We start from the raw sequence: 17840 nt of genomic DNA, 5'->3' as shown, positions 1-17840 counted from the left end.
CTGCCAATGCAGTAGGCCTGACTTTGATCCCTGGGTCAGCAAGATCCCCTAGAGAAGGAAATGACAACCCACTCCAGTATTCTTGCCTGGAGAATTTCAGGGACAGAGAAGCCTGGTGGGCTACAGTCCATGGGGTCACAAAGAGTCAGAAATGACTTAGTGACATCCCTGAAAGTGTACTCCCACATATTCGGAGAGAAGTCTTTGCTGAACTTTTTGGTAGCATTTACTCATGACTTACACATTGTAGCCACTTACTATATTGCTGTCTAGAGTGATCTCTGCAGAGAAGGCAATGGCACCCCACTCCAGTATTCTTGCCTAGAAAATCCCATGGATGGAGGAGTCTGGTAGACTGCAGTCCATAGGGTCGCTAAGAGTTGGACAGGACTGAGCGACTTCACATTCACTCTTCACTTTCATGCATTGGAGAAGGAAATGGCAACCCACTCCAATGTTCTTGCCTGGAGAATCCTAGGGACTGGGGAGCCTGGTGGGCTGCTGTCTATGGGGTTGCACAGAGTCGGACAAGACTGAAGTGGCTTAGCAGCAGCAGCAGCAGCAGAGTGATCTCTGAGATCATTATAAAGACACCAACATGAAAAAAAAAAAAATAAAGACACCAACATGAAGGCAACCTTATAGTTTTCACTGACACTTTCTGGGACGGGGGGGCTTCTCTTAGGTGTCCACAGCCAGCCACAATGGTGAGGTGTTTGTGATGAGTCTCTGCCACATGCTATTTTATTTTTGAAATAAAAAAATAATAGACAAAATGGGCTGTAACAGGAGAATCTTGGTGAGAACTAGAATAAGTCTACTCTAGTCTACCTTTCGGTAGCAGCAGGGGAGGGTGCTAGTATTTTGCATTTGGACACAGAGGGCAGCAAGGAACTTAAAACAAAACAAAACAAAACAAAACACCAATGTATCCTCCCCCTACACAAGCATTTTCACTATGCTAGGTTGCTTGACCTGCCAAAGTCTATTAGTATCAACCCAATCTTTGGTTTCCTTGTCAATCAGTTATTTACTCAAATATTCAGTAAATACCTTTTGAGGCTGTACTATGTGGACCAACAAAGCCTCAAGTAGTTCATGGTCTATAAGGATAATGAGAATTGGGTAATTATAACTTCTTGGATGAATGCCATAGTCAAGCATGGGCTTAGTGATCGGTCTATGTGTGTGTGCATGTTCAGTCATGTCCAACTCTCTGTGACCCCATGAACTGTTGCCTGCCAGGCTCCTCTCTCCATAGGATTCTTCAGGCAAGGATACTGGAGTGGATTGCCATTTCCTTCTCCAGGGAATCTTTCTGATCCAGGGATCGAACTCAAGTCTCTTATATCTCTTGCACTGGCAGGCAGATTCTTTACCAACTGCACCACCTGGGACTGATGGTGATAGGTAATAAAATGCAGTTTTGTGTGTGTGGACTTCATGCATGTGCACACACATGCACACGTTCATACTCTTGCACACACATGAGAGTGGGTGGTGAGAGCAGTCATGTTTCACAGAAAGCTTCTTGGAGGAGGCATTGCTTGAACTATGCCTGGGAGGATAAAGGGGAAACCATGAGCTGGAACAAAGTGAGTGTGGAAGGTCTGAGCAGGGTACACGGGCTGTTGAGAGATGCCAGCTCCTGTTACCATTGAGTGTAGGGTGTGTTTGGATGGTGATGACATCAGGTGGGAAAAGTTGGTGGGAGACTGCATGAAGAGCGCTTATGAGTCACAGGAATTCTGACTCTCTCCTACACACGGAGCCATCACTGATGGAATGTGGCGAGATCCGATCAGATCTATGTTTAACAGAGATCACTCAGCTATGTTGTGAAGGAAGAACAGGAAGGGGATAGAATTGAGATGAGGAGATCATGTCACAAGTCAGGGATGTATGTGCTGTGTCTTTGTTGTCTCTATAGCAACCTCAAAGCCAACGGTCCTTAAACGTTCATCTCCTACATCGCATCTGCACGGCTTAGGGCAAGGTCCAGAGGTTGGAGCCTCCATCATCTCTGTTAGTCTTCTTATGAGAACATGAGACTGCATAGGTTTCTTTCAGATTTTTCATGGAACACAGATACTTCTGCACCTACACACATTCTTATTCTTTTTTTTTTTTTTTAATTTTCTAAGCCTATAGATGTTACACTAATTTTTCACTTGAGAGAGATAACCTTGTAGCTTATTAAAATAAATTGCTCCACTATACATTACATTACACTATATATATGTTACAATCCATGTTGCATGACAAACCTAGAGAGCCTGTTAAGAAACAGATACATCACTTTGCTGACAAGGGTCTGTATAGTGATAGCATGATAGTTTTTCCAGTCGTTACGTACAGACGTTAAGAGTTGTACTCTAAAGAAGGCTGAGCTCCAAAGAATTGATGCTTTTGAATTTTGGTACTGGAGAAAACTCTTCAGAGTCCTTTGCACAGCAAGGAGAGCAAATCAATCAATCCTAAAGGGAATCAACCCTGAATATTCATTGGAAGGACCAATACTTTGGTCCTTTGGAAGGACCAGTTGGAAGCTCCAATACTTTGGCCACCTGATGTGAAGAGCCAACTCATGGAAAAGACCCTGATGCTTGGAAATACTGAGGGCAGAAGGAGAAAAGGATGAGTCGTTTGGATGGCATCACCAATCCAATGGACATGAGTTTGAGCAAACTCCAGGAGATGATGAGGGACAGCGAAGCCTGGCACACTGTAGTCCATGGGGCTGCAAAGAGTCAGACAGGACTTAGCAACTAAACAACAACAACAAAAATATCTTATATTGTGAAATAACCTTGTTAATTTCCATAGAAAGTGTTGTGAGGTCTGCCTTCCAAATCTGAAGGTCAAATTTGTGGCAAGGAATTGAGATGTTTTTAGGCTGACATTTGATCTCCCCAGAGTGGACGTCCATTCACAGGATAGGAGAGCAACTTAGCCTCCATGCTCAAGTACTGCCTGTTGTTAAGTTCATATAACATCCCTGCACAATAGAAAGTGCTTAAACACTCTTCCAAACAATCACTGTCTTAATAGTGCATTTTTTTCTGATCTAAACAAGGATGTAGAATGAATTAAGAAGTTTGAAGTTTCTTTTGGACTAATCTCATTGGTTTAGTCACCATTCCTGACAGCTAAACTGTGTTCATGCCTTACTCCCCACCACCCTGAATGTCTTCCTAGAGATTCTCCAAAACATCCTGCAACAATTTCAGCCTGAACTCTTTCAATAAATATTCAGAGTTCATTTCCTTTAGGATTGACTGGTTTGATCTCCTTGCTGTCCAAGGGACTCTCAAGAGTTTTCTCTAGCACCACAGTTTGAAAGCTCAATTAGCATCTCAGTGATAATTCCCACACTTATATTCCCAGCTCAGATTTACCTTCTGAGCTCCTGAAACATAAATCCAGCTACAGATTCACTTGGATGATTTTCTGTTCCTCAATCTCAACTCATTCAAAAAGGAATTCATTATTTCTCCTCCCAAACCAGTGCCAGTTCAGTGTTCCCTATTTTCATAAATAGCTCCCCTTCAATCTATTGCTAAAAACCTGAAATCGGGTAGTCTTTCTTGACAACTCTGTCCATTTAATCACAGTAAATTAATCTCTTAATATTCCTTATATCTGTCCCTTCTCTTCAAATGGAGTCATCACCCTGTAGGAACACTTTTTAATTAGGCAGTTTCTGTGTAATATTTTCCCACCTTTGTCTGTTTGGAATGAAAAATATTGCAGTCATAGCAGTAGACGAAGGATCGTGTAGCCATCAAGTGTCTACATTGCTCCCCACCCCCAAATGCACCCTGAGGAGACTCAGGATGAAGAACAGGATGCTGTCCCAGAAAGCTAAGGTGTACTTCAAAGGAATGACTTCAGTCAACCTGACTCTTGCATCTTCCCATTAGTCGAAAATCACTAGATTTCTTACCTTGAGATGTCTGGTTTTCTTTAATTAATGGTAACCTGTTGATGTTCTAATTACTTGATCTTTGTTGCAAAAACTCTTACATATCCTGGCTCCTCCCTTACCCCTTGGGAGCAGCACCTCAGACCTCTCTGAGATACTGTGTCTCAGGCTTATGCATGCTAGGTCACTCCAGTTGTGTCCAGCTCTTTGTGACCCCACGGATTGTAGCCTGCCAGGCCCCCCTGTCCATGAGATTCTTCAGGCAGCAATACTGGAGTGGGTATCCATTTCCTTCTCCATGGGACATTCCCAACCCATGGATCAAACCCGGGTCTCTGCATCTCCTGCATTGGCAGGTAGATTCTTTAACACTGTGTCACCTGGCTAGCCTGGAACCTTGGAGAAATCCTCGCTAAATCTCCTCAACAAGCTAACGTTTTCTAACAGTATTTCCACAGACCTTTCATATCACTCTATTATTCATATTTTATTACAATTATTTGTCTCGGTTCTCCTTTCACTCTATGTTTTAGCTTATCTCTCATTTCCTCCTATATCCTAGCTCCTGACACAGACTCAGATCTTCAACAAACATTTGCTAAACATGAATAAACAAATGTTATTAGTCATTAAAATTTTCTACAGTTGTTACAAGAGAGCATATAAGGAGAACAGTTTCTGTTAGAGACAATGGAAGTTTTCCAGAAAGAATGGACCTTCAAAACAGATGAAAATGTAATGGAATGTTTCAACACAATCTAAAAGGAATTAAGAAAATAGTAGTATGGAAGAATGGCATAAATCACAATAATAAAGACCCGCAGCTGAGATCATCAGACAAGAGGTAGATGTGGGAAGAGAGGTGGCAGAAAGGATTAGACTTGGAAAATCTCATTTCAGAAACAAAGACTAAATTTGAAAGAAAACAGATGGATGAAAAACTGGAAAGTTTGCTTTAAATTTTTCTGTGCTTCCATGCTGGGTAATTTCTTCCACTCTCTCTTGTTCTTGGCTTGTTGATGAGGTTACCAGTCAAGGGTCCTAGAATTGAGCATCAGTTCAGTTCAGTCACTCAGTCATGTCCGACTCTTTGCAACCCCATGAACCACAGCACGCCAGGCCTCCCTGTGCATCACCAACTCCCAGAGTCCACCCAAACCCATGTCCATTGAGTCGGTGATGCCATCCAACCATCTCATCCTCTGTCATCCCCTTCTCCTCCTGCCCTCAATCTTTCCCAGCATCAGGGTCTTTTCCAGTGAGTCAGCTCTTCGCATGAGCTCTTCACATCCATACATGACTACTGGAAAAACCATAGCCTTGACTAGATGGACCTTTGTTGGTAAGCAATGTCTCTGCTTTTAAATATGCTGTCTAGAATTGAGCATAACTATCTCCAAACTTGTACCTACCAGGACCCTAGCTCTTTGGCTATTCCATGAGTTGTGAAGAGCCAAGCTCTAGGTCAGAAATTCCCAGCTAAGATTGCTGTTTACATGTCTGGGAAGATTTGGAATCAAATGAAGTCATTTCTGATGGTTTAATGACTAAGGGGGTTGCTGTTGTTCAGTTGCAAAGTCATGTCTGACTCTTTGTGACCCCAGCAGCATGCCAATCTTCACTGTCCTTCACTATCACCTGGAGTTTACTCAAACTCATGTCCACTGAGTCAGTGATGCCATCCAATCTTCTCATCCTCTGTAGCTCTCTTCTCCTCCTGCCCTCAATGTTTCCCAGCATCAGGGTCTTTTCCAGTGAGTTGGCTCTTCGCGTCATGTGGCCAAAGTATTGGAGTTTCAGCTTCAGCACCAGTCCTTCCAATGAATATTCAGGACTGATCTCCTTTAGGATGGACTGGTTGGAACTCCTTGCTGTCTAAGGGACTCTCAAGAGTCTTCTCCAACACCACAGTTCAAAAGCATCCATTCTTCAGGGCTTAGCCTTCTATATGGTCCAACTCTCACATCCATACATGACCACTGGAAAAACCATAGCTCTGTATATGGACCTTTGTAGGCAAAGAGATGTCTCTGCTTTTTAATATGCTGTCTAGTCTTGTCATAGCTTTTCTTCTAAGGAGCAAGTGTCTTTTAATTTCATGGCTGCAGCCACCATCTGCAGTGATTTTGGAGCCCAAGAAAATAAAGTCTGTCACAGTTTTCATTGTTTCTTTGAATATTTAGTTTGTTATATCATCAGAAATGTGGATAAAATCTTCAAGTTGAACCAAGTTTGAGTATATACTGAGGCTACATTATGTAAAATAACCTGGTGTAAAGTTCACACTCAACCTGCTTTATTTGCCTCTAAATAGTAAATAGCAGCAAAACTTCTTGATATCAGTGGACAAACAGATTTCTGTCTCTACTGAGGAGTACATAATATTTACATAATGCATACACAATTGCACTCATCTCATATGCTAGTAAGGTAATGCTCGACATTCTCCAAGCCAGGCTTCAGCAATACGTGAACCATGAACTTCCAGATGTTCAAGCTGGTTTTAGAAAAGGCAGAAGAACCAGAGATCAAATTGCCAACATCCGCTGGATCATGGAAAAAGCAAGAGAGTTCTAGAAAAACATCTATTTCTGCTTTATTGACTATGCCAAAGCCTTTGACTGTGTGGGTCACAATAAACTGTGGAAAATTCTGAAAGAGATGAGAATACCACACCACCTGACCTGTCTCTTGAGAAATTTGTATGCAGGTCAGGAAGCAACAGTTAGAACTGGACATGGAACAACAGACTGGTTCCAAATAGGAAATGGAGTACATCAAGGCTGTATATTGTCACCCTGCTTATTTAACTTATATGCAGAATGCATCATGAGAAAAGCTGGACTGGAAGAAGCACAAGCTGGAATCAAGATTGCTTGGAGAAATATCAATAACCTCAGATATGCAGATGATACCACCATTATGGCAGAAAGTGAAGAGGAACTAAAAAGCCTCTTGATGAAAGTGAAAGAGGAGAGTGAAAAAGTTGGCTTAAAGCTCCAACATTCAGAAAATGAAGATCACAGCATCTTGTCCTGTCACTTCATGGGAAATAGATGGGGAAACAGTGGAAACAGTGTCAGACTTTATTTTTTTGGGCTCCAGAATCACTGCTGTTGGTGATTGCAGCCATAAAATTAAAAGATGCTTAGTCCTTGGAAGGAAAGTTATGATCAACCTAGATAGTATATTCAAAAGCAGAGACATTACTTTGCCAACAAAGGTCTGTCTAGTCAAGGCTATGGATTTTCCAGTGGTCATGTATGGATGTGAGATTTAGACTGTGAAGAAGGCTGAGCGCTGAAGAATTGATGCTTTTGAACTGTGGTGTTGGAGAAGACTCTTGAGAGTCCCTTGGACTGCAAGAAGGTCCAACTGGTCCATCCTAAAGGAGATCAGTCCTGGGTGTTCATTGGAAGGACTGATGCTAAAGCTGAAACTCCAATACTTTGGCCACCTCATGGGAAGAGTTGATTCGTTGGAAAAGACCCTGATGCTGGGAGGGACTGGGGGCAGGAGGAGAAGGGGATGACAGAGGATAGATGGCTAGATGTCATTACTAACTCGATGGACATGAGTTTGAGTGAACTCTAGGAGTTGGTGATGGACAGGGAGGTCTAGCATGCTGTGTGATTCATAGGGTCGCAAAGAGTCGGACACGACTGAGTAACTGAATTGAATTGAACATAATGTGAATGCGCTAAAGTTAAAAAATTTTCCTCACCAAGAAAAAGTTCACGTTCTAATCAGCATCTCTGTGAAAATGCTAGTTGTTAAGTTTTACAAAATCATATCCTCATATTCAAGTCAGTTGATTTTCTATAACTGGGTGTAAAATCAAGTCATCAGCAATTTTCTGAAGAATGCTAAGGAGCATGTGTATCACTTCCTTGTCATTCAAGAAGATACCTTTGATTACAGTGTTTCAAAACCTCAGTCATCATTTGCCTTAATTAAAACAGGCTCATGGAAGTTTGCATTTCTTCGTCACTAATATATAATCACTATATCCATAGAGAGAATCAGAGGGACTAACCCAATATACATACTGGTTAAGTGAGAATGTAAAAATGTGCTGGTTTATAATAAAATTTATTTAATATTTTGGTGGAAAAAATGATTCTTTAAGATTTTGTGAAGTCATGGTGTGTCAGAAGAAATCTAGCCATCAGATCACTCAATAAGTGAGCTCTTGGTCAAAGTAAATGATTAAACACATAGGCATATTTCTGTTTAAAAAGCACCCAAGTTACCCTTGCTATGGCTAACATGAAGGGATAAATTTGAGGCAGTATCGAGAGACATTTCTATTCTTTGGGCATGGTGGTGCTAGTGTTAAAGAACCTGCCTGCCAAAGCAGGAGACTTAGGAGGTGTGGGTTTGATCACTGTATATAGAAGATCCTCTGGAGGAGGGCATGGCAATGCATTTCAGTATGCTTGCCTGGAGAATCCCGATGGACAGAGTCAGACAGAACTGAAGGGACTTTGCATGCATGCATGCAAAGAACAGAAACATAGTAGCAGTATTTAAACATATATTGGTGGTTCTAATACTATATCATAAGCTGCTTTTGAGACCAGAAGCCTGGGCTGAAAAACACATATCTTGTGTTTTATTCTTATGTTATTTCATAGATGCCATGTCCAGAGCAGCCTGGTAAATCTGAAATCAAGTGTGGTGAAAATACCCCATTATTTCAATAACTGATAATTTAGCAACTGCACAAAAGGTTTTAGTTTTATAAGTGAACAGGCATTAGCAATAAAATCATGTTTAGCTCTTGTGAGAAATCATCCTTTTTTTCCTTATAAAAGACACAATCAGCCATTCTATGACATCAGAATTTTAACTACGTATTGTATTGAGTGTGTGTGTATGTGTGTGTGTGTGGTCAGTCACTCAGTTGTGTCTGGTTCTTTACAACCCCATGGACTTGTAGCCCAGCAGGCTTCTCTGTCCATGGGATTCTCCAGGCAAGAATACTGGAGTGGGTTGCCTTTTCCCTATCCAGGGGATCTTCCTGACCCAGGGATGAAACCTGAGTCTCCCGTGTCTCCTGCATTGCAGGAGGACTCTTTACTGCTGAGCCATGGAAGAAGCCCCATGATATGGAATGAGGGCAAACAGTTTTTTACAGTAGCATCACCTGTGTCAGTTTCAGTCTCTTCAGAAAAAATTGTGTTCAAAGGGATATTATCTAGGAGGATATATCTAGGATATGTATCTAGGATAATATTATATCTAGGATAATATTGCTGCTGCTGCTAAGTCACGTCAGTCGTGTCTGACTCTGTGTGACCCCATAGACAGCAGCCCAACAGGCTCCTGTCCCTGGGATTCTCCAGGCAAGAACACTGGAGTGGGTTGCTATTTCCTTCTCCAGTGCATGAAAGTGAAAAGTGAAAGTGAAGTCGCTCAGTCGTGTCTGACTCTTAGCGACCCCATGGACTGCAGCCCACCAGGCTCCTCCATCCATGGGATTTTCCAGGCAAGAGTACTGGAGTGGGGTGCCATTGCCTTCTCTGAGGATAATATTACTTATCATCTATCTTCTTTCTGTAGAAAGAAGAAAGCTCCATAAAATTAGAGGGCAATGCTTCTATCTTTGCCATGCTCTCGCTACTGCTTTCTTCCCCTGGAACTAAAGGAGCAGCATATTGTTTGTAACGTGGCAGACTCCTGTATCTTTTGTCAGTGGCTGTGATTACTTTGGGAGGAGGGGAGGGGTTTGTATGGATTGATTGATCTTGGTTGACCTTTTCTAATACCTATGACTTTCTAGTAGTCCTTAGGATCTGAGCTCATGAGAGGAGATTGACTCCTGGTGCCTGGCACGGCTCAGCTCACAGGTTCATCTCATGAACTGAGACCACACGAAGGCAGAGGCAGCCTGCCTTTGCTTGGGTCACGTGGCAAGCAGAAGTCTCCATTGTGAAACGCCCCTGGTCATTCAGTCACTAAGTTGTGTACCTGAGACCCCATAGACTGCAGTTAAATAAGCAGGGTGACAGTATACAGCCCTGACATACTCCTGTCCCAATTTTAGGGATGCATGTAAACAGCCACCAGGAGAAACCACCAAAGGAGGATAAACTTAACCACAGACCATCACCAACCAAAAGAAAACCATGGTCCACATACTGGAAAACCAGAGAAAGGCATTCAAGATTACAGAATGAAACTCAAAAAGGATGAGGTCTTTGGGGACCCCTTCATTCTGGGGGCTTCCCTGGTGGCTCAGACAGTAAAGAATTTGCCTGCAATGCAGGAGACCCAGGTATGATTCCTGGCTCAGGAAGATCCCCTGGAGAAGGGAATGGCTTCCCACTCCAGGACTCTTGCCTGGAGAATTCCATGGACAGAGGAGCCTGGTGGGCTGCAGTCCATGAGATCACAAAGAGGCAGATATGACTGTGTAACTAACATTCACTTTGCACTTTCATTTAAAGAGAACAGTTGTGTATTTTACAGTCATTGTGTGCAGATCAATTTTCTGAAAACAGAAGCAGATTAGTAAGATGGGATGCTATTTCAAACACAGGAGAGGAAACATACAAAGGGATCACCAAAATGCATAATTTGATGTCTTTTGGATTTTGAGTCCCTGGCACTAAATTTTCTGATCTCTTAATTTATTCTCAGAAACCTAGCTTTTAGAGTTGATAGTGGTGAAAGCCCACCCAAATGACTTTTTTCTATGGAAACGGTTGTCTATTTCCTTGGGAAGAGAGATTAAAATATTTATTCAACAGTTGTTTTAGATGACCCAGGAAAATTAGTCTTGTCCAAATGGTCCAGCTGTTAGGAATGGCCTTTCAGGAGCCTGGGGAAATAGCCCTTCCTACTTGCCTTCTCTGGTCCTGGCATTATCTCCAGCCACTGACTGGACATACAGGCAGATTGACAGGCCATCGCCAGTGACAAGGCTGTGATGCACACTGTTCTCTGCTTTGCTCAGGTGTGCTCTCCAGCCCCACCCTTTACCCGTGTGTCCCTGAGGCAAGGGTGCTGTGACCTGCCAAACCCATACTGACAACCAGCCACTTTAAAATTCCATGTAAGAAACTTCTATTCTGTCATTGCATCAGTGGTTATCCTGAACTTTCCCTTAATCTCCTTGGACAACAATTTCTTCATGAAGCCTTTTTGTAGTAATACAATTTATAATAGAAACCATTTTAAAAATTGTATTGACATATACTTGATTTACCGGAGAAGGCAATGGCACCCCACTCCAGTACTCTTGCCTGGAAAATCCCATGGATGGAGGAGCCTGGAAGGCTGCAGTCCAAGGGGTCACTGAGGGTTGGACATGACTGAGTGACTTCACTTTCACTTTTCACTTTCATGCATTGGAGAAGGAAATGGCAACCCACTCCAGTGTTCTTGCCTGGAGAATCCCAGGGACGGGGGAGCCTGGAGGGCTGCCGTCTATGGGGTTCACAGAGTCGGACATGACTGACGTGACTTAGCAGCAGCAGCAGCAGCATACTTGATTTACAGTGTTATGTTGATTTCTAACCTATAGCAAAATGATTCAGTTATACATATGGTTTCCCTTATGGTTTATCACAAGATTTTTTTTTTAATTTTAATTTTTACTTTATTTTACTTTACAATACTGTATTGGTTTTGCCATACATTGACATGAATCTGCCATGGGTGTACATGAGTTCCCAATCCTGAACCCCCCTCCCACCTCCCACCCCATATCATCTCTCTGGATCATCTCTGTGCACCAGCCCCAAGCATCCTGTATCCTGTATTGAACATAGACTGGCAATTTGTTTCTTACATGATAGTATACATGCTTCAATGCCATTCTCCCAAATCATCCCACCCTCTCCCTCTCCCACAGAGTCCAAAAGTCCGTTCTATACATCTGTGTCTCTTTTGCTGTCTCACATACAGGGTTATCATTACCATCTTTCTAAATTCCATATATATGTGTTAGTATACTGTATAGGTGTTTTTCTTTCTGGCTTACTTCACTCTGTATAATCGGCTCCAGTTTCATCCATCTCATCAGAACTGATTCAAATGTATTCTTTTTATTGGCTGAGGAATACTCCATTGTGTATATGTACCACAGCTTTCTTCTCCATTCATCTGCTAATGGACATCTAGGTTGTTTCCATGTCCTGGCTATTATAAACAGTGCTGCGATGAACATTGGGATACATGTGTCTCTTTCAATTTTGGTTTCCTTGGTGTGTATGCCCAGCAGTGGGATTGCTGGGTCATATGGCAGTTCTATTTGCAAATTTTTAAGGAATCTCCACACTATTCTGTGGAGCCACTGTATAGTGGTTGTACTAGTTTGCATTCCCACCAACAGTGTAAGAGGATTCCCTTTTCTCCACACCCTCTCCAACATTTATTGCTTGCAGACTTTTGGATCGCAGCCATTCTGACTGGTGTGAAATGGTACCTCATTTTGGTCTTGATTTGCATTTCTCTGATAATGAGTGATGTTGAGCATCTTTTCATGTGTTTGTTAGCCATCTGTATGTCTTCTTTGGAGAAATGTCTATTTAGTTCTTTGGCCCATTTTTTGATTGGGTCGTTTATTTTTCTGGAATTGAGCTGCATAAGTTGCTTGTATATTTTTGAGATTAGTTGTTTGCCAGTTGCTTCATTTGCTATTATTTTCTCCCATTCAGAAGGCTGTCTTTTCACCTTGCTTATAGTTTCCTTTGTTGTGCAGAAGCTTTTAATTTTAATTAGATCCCATTTGTTTATTTTTGCTTTTATTTCCAGAATTCTGGGAGGTGGATCATAGAGGATCCTGCTGTGATTTATGTTGGAGAGTGTTTTGCCTATGTTCTCCTCTAGGCGGTTTATAGTTTCTGGTCTTACATTTAGATCTTTAATCCATTTTGAGTTTATTTTTGTGTATGGTGTTATTTTTTTTTTTTTTAATATAAAGTTATTTATTTTAATTGGAGGCTAATTACTTTACAATATTGTATTGGTTTTGGCATACATCAACATGAATCCACCATGGGTGTACACGTGTTCCCCATCCTGAACCCCCCTCCCACCTCTCTCCCCATACCATCTCTCTGGGTCATCCCAGTGCACCAGCTCCAAGCATCCTGTATCATGCATCAAACCTGGACTGGTGATTTATTTCACATATGATATTATACATTGTTTCAATGCCATTCTCCCAAATCATCCCACCCTCGCCCTCTCCCCCAAAGTCCAAAAGACTGTTTTATACATCTGTGTCTCTTTTGCTGTCTTGCATACAGGGTTATTGTTACCATCTTTCTAAATTCCATATATTTGCATTAGTATACTGTATTGGTGTTTTTCTTTCTGGCTTACTTCACTCTGTATAATAGGCTCCAGTTTCATCCACCTCATTAGAACTGATTCAAATGTTTTCTTTTTAATGGCTGAGTAATACTCCATTGTGTATATGTACCACAACTTTCCTATCCATTCATCTGCTGATGGACATTGCTCCCATGTCCTGGCTATTATAAACAGTGCTGCAATGAACATTAGGGTACACGTGTATCTTTCAATTCTGGTTTCCTCGGTGTGTATGCACAGCAGTGGGATTGCTGGGTCATATGGCAGTTCTATTTCCAGTTTTTTAAGGAATCTCCACACTATACTCCATAGTGGCTCTACTAGTTTGCATTCCCACCAACAGTGTAAGAGTGTTCCCTTTTCTGCAAACCCTCTCCAGCATTTATTGCTTGTAGACTTTTGGATAGCAGTCATTCTGACTGGCATGAAATGGTACCTCATTGTGGTTTTGATTTGCATTTCTCTGATAATGAGTGATGCTGAGCATCTTTTCATGTGTTTGTTAGCCATCTGTATGTCTTCTTTGGAGAAATGTCTGTTTAGGTCTTTGGCCCATTTTTTTGATTGGATCATTTATTTTTCTGGAACTGAGCATTCTTTCCTAGGTTTCTGCATGGTGGCCAGGGGTGCCCTCTCTGACTAAGCACCCAATACTATTTAAAAAACAGGGGCGCAGCCACATCACCCTATCAAAAGTCCTGAGCTGCTGGGTCCTGGCCCACTGAAACAGCAGTCTGCAGAGTCTGTGTGGCTCTCCCACCATGGCTTTGTCCAGCTCCTCCAGCACCTCAAGCAGTACATTTGCCCTCGCTCCCTGTGGTGGTATCACGTCCCAGGGGGTCTGTGGATTGCCCGTCCAAGGGTTCATGACAAACCTGTTGACTGACCACCTGGAATGGCAGGGACCAATCGGCTGGGTCCCTGGTTTCCAGGCATCATGTGTGCCCAAAGAGGCACCATTTGGTCGTTTTACTCCTTTGGCACGCACATGACTTCTCCTTTCTCTTTTCTATGATGATGGTGTTGGTTGTGGAGGGGAGTGGGGAGCGGGGCCTGGGATGGGGCACTTTTTCTTCATCTTCCTGTGGAAAGGGAAGTTGGGGAGCTCTGTGGCTTTGCCTCCTTCAGTGGCTTTCTCTCCACAATGGCTTAGTGCCTTCTCTGTTCCATCAGGTGTTGCGTGTTGGGCTTTGCTTCAGTATCCTTCCCTTTCCTTTCCTTTTCCACTAGTGAAGCATATATGGCTTGGGCACGTGTTAGCCCGGAGAAGCCAGGTACTTTCCAATTGTCATCATGAGAGAGGGAATTCTGAGAGACACCCCATCGAGACGTTTCCCAGGCATCTGCCCAAAAAGGTGGGAAAATGTCTCTTCAGACAGGCGGGATAGTGTTGTGGTCTTTGGTGGGTGGGATTTCTTGCCGGTTTGTTTTGGGGGTGGGTTTGGTTTCCTTTCTGCTTGCTCATGTTCGTTGGATTCCACAGTGAGTGGGGGTTGGGGGGCTTCCCCACCAGCCTTGACTCTCAGCCTGGCTCTCAGGGTGTAGCCAAGTGACTTCCAAATACAGACATGTCCCTGGGCACCCGGCTCTGCTCAGGCACAGGGGCAACTCTGCTCTGCGGGGAGCATGCTTGGGCACCTCCGTCAAGTCCTCGCTCACTCCCACGTCCTCTGAGACTTTTCCCTTTTTTCTCTTCCACAGGCTTTATTGCTAAACGATCTCGAAGGAGGAGCCTCGCTCTGAAGCTGAGCAGCAGGATGACCTGCAAGCCCTCTTTCAACAGAACCCCTACTCTGGGATAGCACCCAGAGAATGACTGGCCTGAGAGTTTGGCACTGCAGAAAGCAGAGTTCAGGTAGGCCCCCTCTCTCCAACCGTTCTCCCTCTCAGGCTCCCCATGCTGATCCATGTCAGCCGAAAGCATCCAGCGGCCTTTCTCTTCAGAACAAATTCTCTCTGTTTGCCCCCAGGTCTGGTTTCAAAACCAACGAAGAAGACAGTTAAAGCAGAGGCGATCGCCTTCTGAAAATGTGTGCCAAGACGGGGAAGGGGTGTCAAGGTGCACAGCCAGGCCTCCATCACCACCTCCTGGACCTCAGTCTTCCTCTCAAGGTAATTTACCCAGAGTTCTGCAAAGACAAGTCCCCAGAGGGGGTCCTGAACCCTCCCCCACTTGTCAGAGAATTCTCTCTGATGGTGGATGACCACGGGAGGCCCAGAAACAACTAGGAGGGAAGAAACAGGGCCATTTGGTTGCTTTCCCCATCAGTGTCCCAGATACCAGCACAACCCCCTCATTCAGCATGGACAGGCAGCACTGTTCCCCCTTATATCCCCTCCCCAGTCCCCGTCAGGAACTTTAGTCTCCAACTGCCCAGGCAACCTTGGCCAAGGAGCATGCTTCAGGGCACTCTGTGACAAGACTGGAGGAGGAAAGAAACACAGGGACATGCATGTGTGTGGCGTTTGCCTGTGTGCGTGTGTGCACATACACATCCATGATGGATCCAGGCACATGACCCATCTGTGGGTGTATTCCTTAGAACCCTGCACTGGCTGCAGAGCCACCTGAAGTGATTCAGGTGTGTGGGACTCCCCATCCACTCCACACCATCTATGGTATCTGTGCTGTTAACATTCCATGGGCCTTAAAGTCCTCTCCTCTCAGTGTGTCCTTTCTTTGGTAGAAGATTCGGCCAGAGAGGCCAGTAGAAAGAGGACAGTCATCTCTAGGATTCCCTACTGGCAAACCAGTTCTTCCCTGGCGGCAATCCCTGGAAAGAATTCCCTTGTGTATGGTGTTAGAAAGTGATCTAGTTTCATTCTTTTACAAGTGGTTGACCAGTTTTCCCAGCACCACTTGTTAAAGAGATTGTCTTTACTCCATTGTATATTCTTGCCTCCTTTGTCAAAGATAAGGTGTCCATATGTGTGTGGAATTATCTCTGGGCTTTCTATTTTGTTCCATTAATTTATATTTCTGTCTTTGTGCCAGTTCCATACTGTCTTGATGACTGTGGCTTTGTAGTAGAGCCTGAAGTCAGGTAGGTTGATTCCTCCAGTTCCATTCTTCTTTCTCAAGATTGCTTTGGCTATTCGAAGTTTTTTGTATTTCCATACAAATCATGAAATTGTTAGTTCTAGCTCTGTGAAAAATACCGCTGGTAGCTTGATAGGGATTGCATTGAATCTATAGATTGCTTTGGGTAGTATACTCATTTTCACTTTATTGATTCTTCCGATCCATGAACATGGTATATTTCTCCATCTATTAGTGTCCTCTTTGATTTCTTTCATCAGTGTTTTATAGTTTTCTATATATAGGTCTTTAGTTTCTTTAGGTAGATACATTCCTAAGTATTTTATTCTTTTCGTTGCAATGGTGAATGGAATTGTTTCCTTAATTTCTTTTTCTATTTTCTCATTATTAGTGTATAGGAATGCAAGGGATTTCTGTGTGTTGATTTTATATCTTGCAACTTTACTATATTCATTGATTAGCTCTAGTAATTTTCTGGTGGAGTCTTTAGGGTTTTTTATGTAGAGGATCATGTCATCTGCAAACAGTGAGAGTTTTACTTCTTCTTTTCCAATTTGGATTCCTTTTATTTCTTTTTCTGCTCTGATTGCTGTGGCCAAAACTTCCAGAACTATGTTGAATAGTAGCGGTGAAAGTGGGCACCCTTGTCGTGTTCCTGACTTTGGGGGAAATGCTTTCAGTTTTTCACCATTGAGGATAATGTTTGCTGTGGGTTGGTCATATATAGCTTTTATTATGTTGAGGTATGTTCCTTCTATTCCTGCTTTCTGGAGAGTTTTTATCATAAATGGATGTTGAATTTTGTCAAAGGCCTTCTCTGCATCTATTGAGATAATCATATGGCTTTTATTTTTCTATTTGTTAATGTGGTGAATTACATTGATTGATTTGCAGATATTGAAGAATCCTTGCATCCCTGGGATAAAGCCCACTTGGTCATGGTGTATGTTCTTTTAAATGTGTTGTTGGATTCTGATTGCTAGAATTTTGTGGAGGATTTTTGCATCTATGTTCATCAGTATCACAAGATTTTAAATATATATAAACAACAGTATGACCTTGTTTTTTGTCCATCCTATATATAGGATTGCCTTTCCTAATCCCAAACTCCCAGTCCTTCCCTTTCACACCCTCCCTCTCTCCCTTGGCACTACAAGTCTCTTCTGTATCTGTGAGTGTGTTTCTGTTTGTTAGAAAATTCATTTGTCATATTTTAGGTTCCACATATAAGTGATATCATATGAGATTTATCTTTCTCTGACTTCTCTCAGTGTGATAATCTCTAGGTGTATCCATGTTGCTGCAAATGGCATTATTTCATTTTTTTTCCTATGGCTGAGTAATATTTCATTGTATATATGTACCACATCTTTGTCCAATCATCTGTCAATGGACATTTAGTTTTTTCCATGCCTTGGCTATTTGAACAGTGCACTATTGAACACTGGGGTGCATGTATCTTTCTTTTCTAATTAGAGTTTTGTCTGGATGTATGCACAGGAGAGGGATTGCTGGATTAGACACCAACTCTATTTTTAGTGTTTTGAG

General features: G+C 42.7%; 1 protein-coding gene across 1 annotated transcript in view; it reads right to left on the bottom strand.

The window, feature by feature from the left end:
• Positions 1 to 17840, bottom strand: part of GALNTL6 (polypeptide N-acetylgalactosaminyltransferase like 6) — a 1453898-nt gene that overhangs the window by 500774 nt on the left and 935284 nt on the right. The gene's annotated exons all lie outside the window — the stretch shown is intronic.

Source organism: Budorcas taxicolor, chromosome 8 (genome assembly GCF_023091745.1).
Source record: "Budorcas taxicolor isolate Tak-1 chromosome 8, Takin1.1, whole genome shotgun sequence".
Classification (NCBI taxonomy): Eukaryota; Metazoa; Chordata; class Mammalia; order Artiodactyla; family Bovidae; genus Budorcas; species Budorcas taxicolor.
The sequence above is the reverse complement of the archived record's forward strand: the minus strand, read 5'-3'. Positions and strand labels throughout refer to the sequence as shown.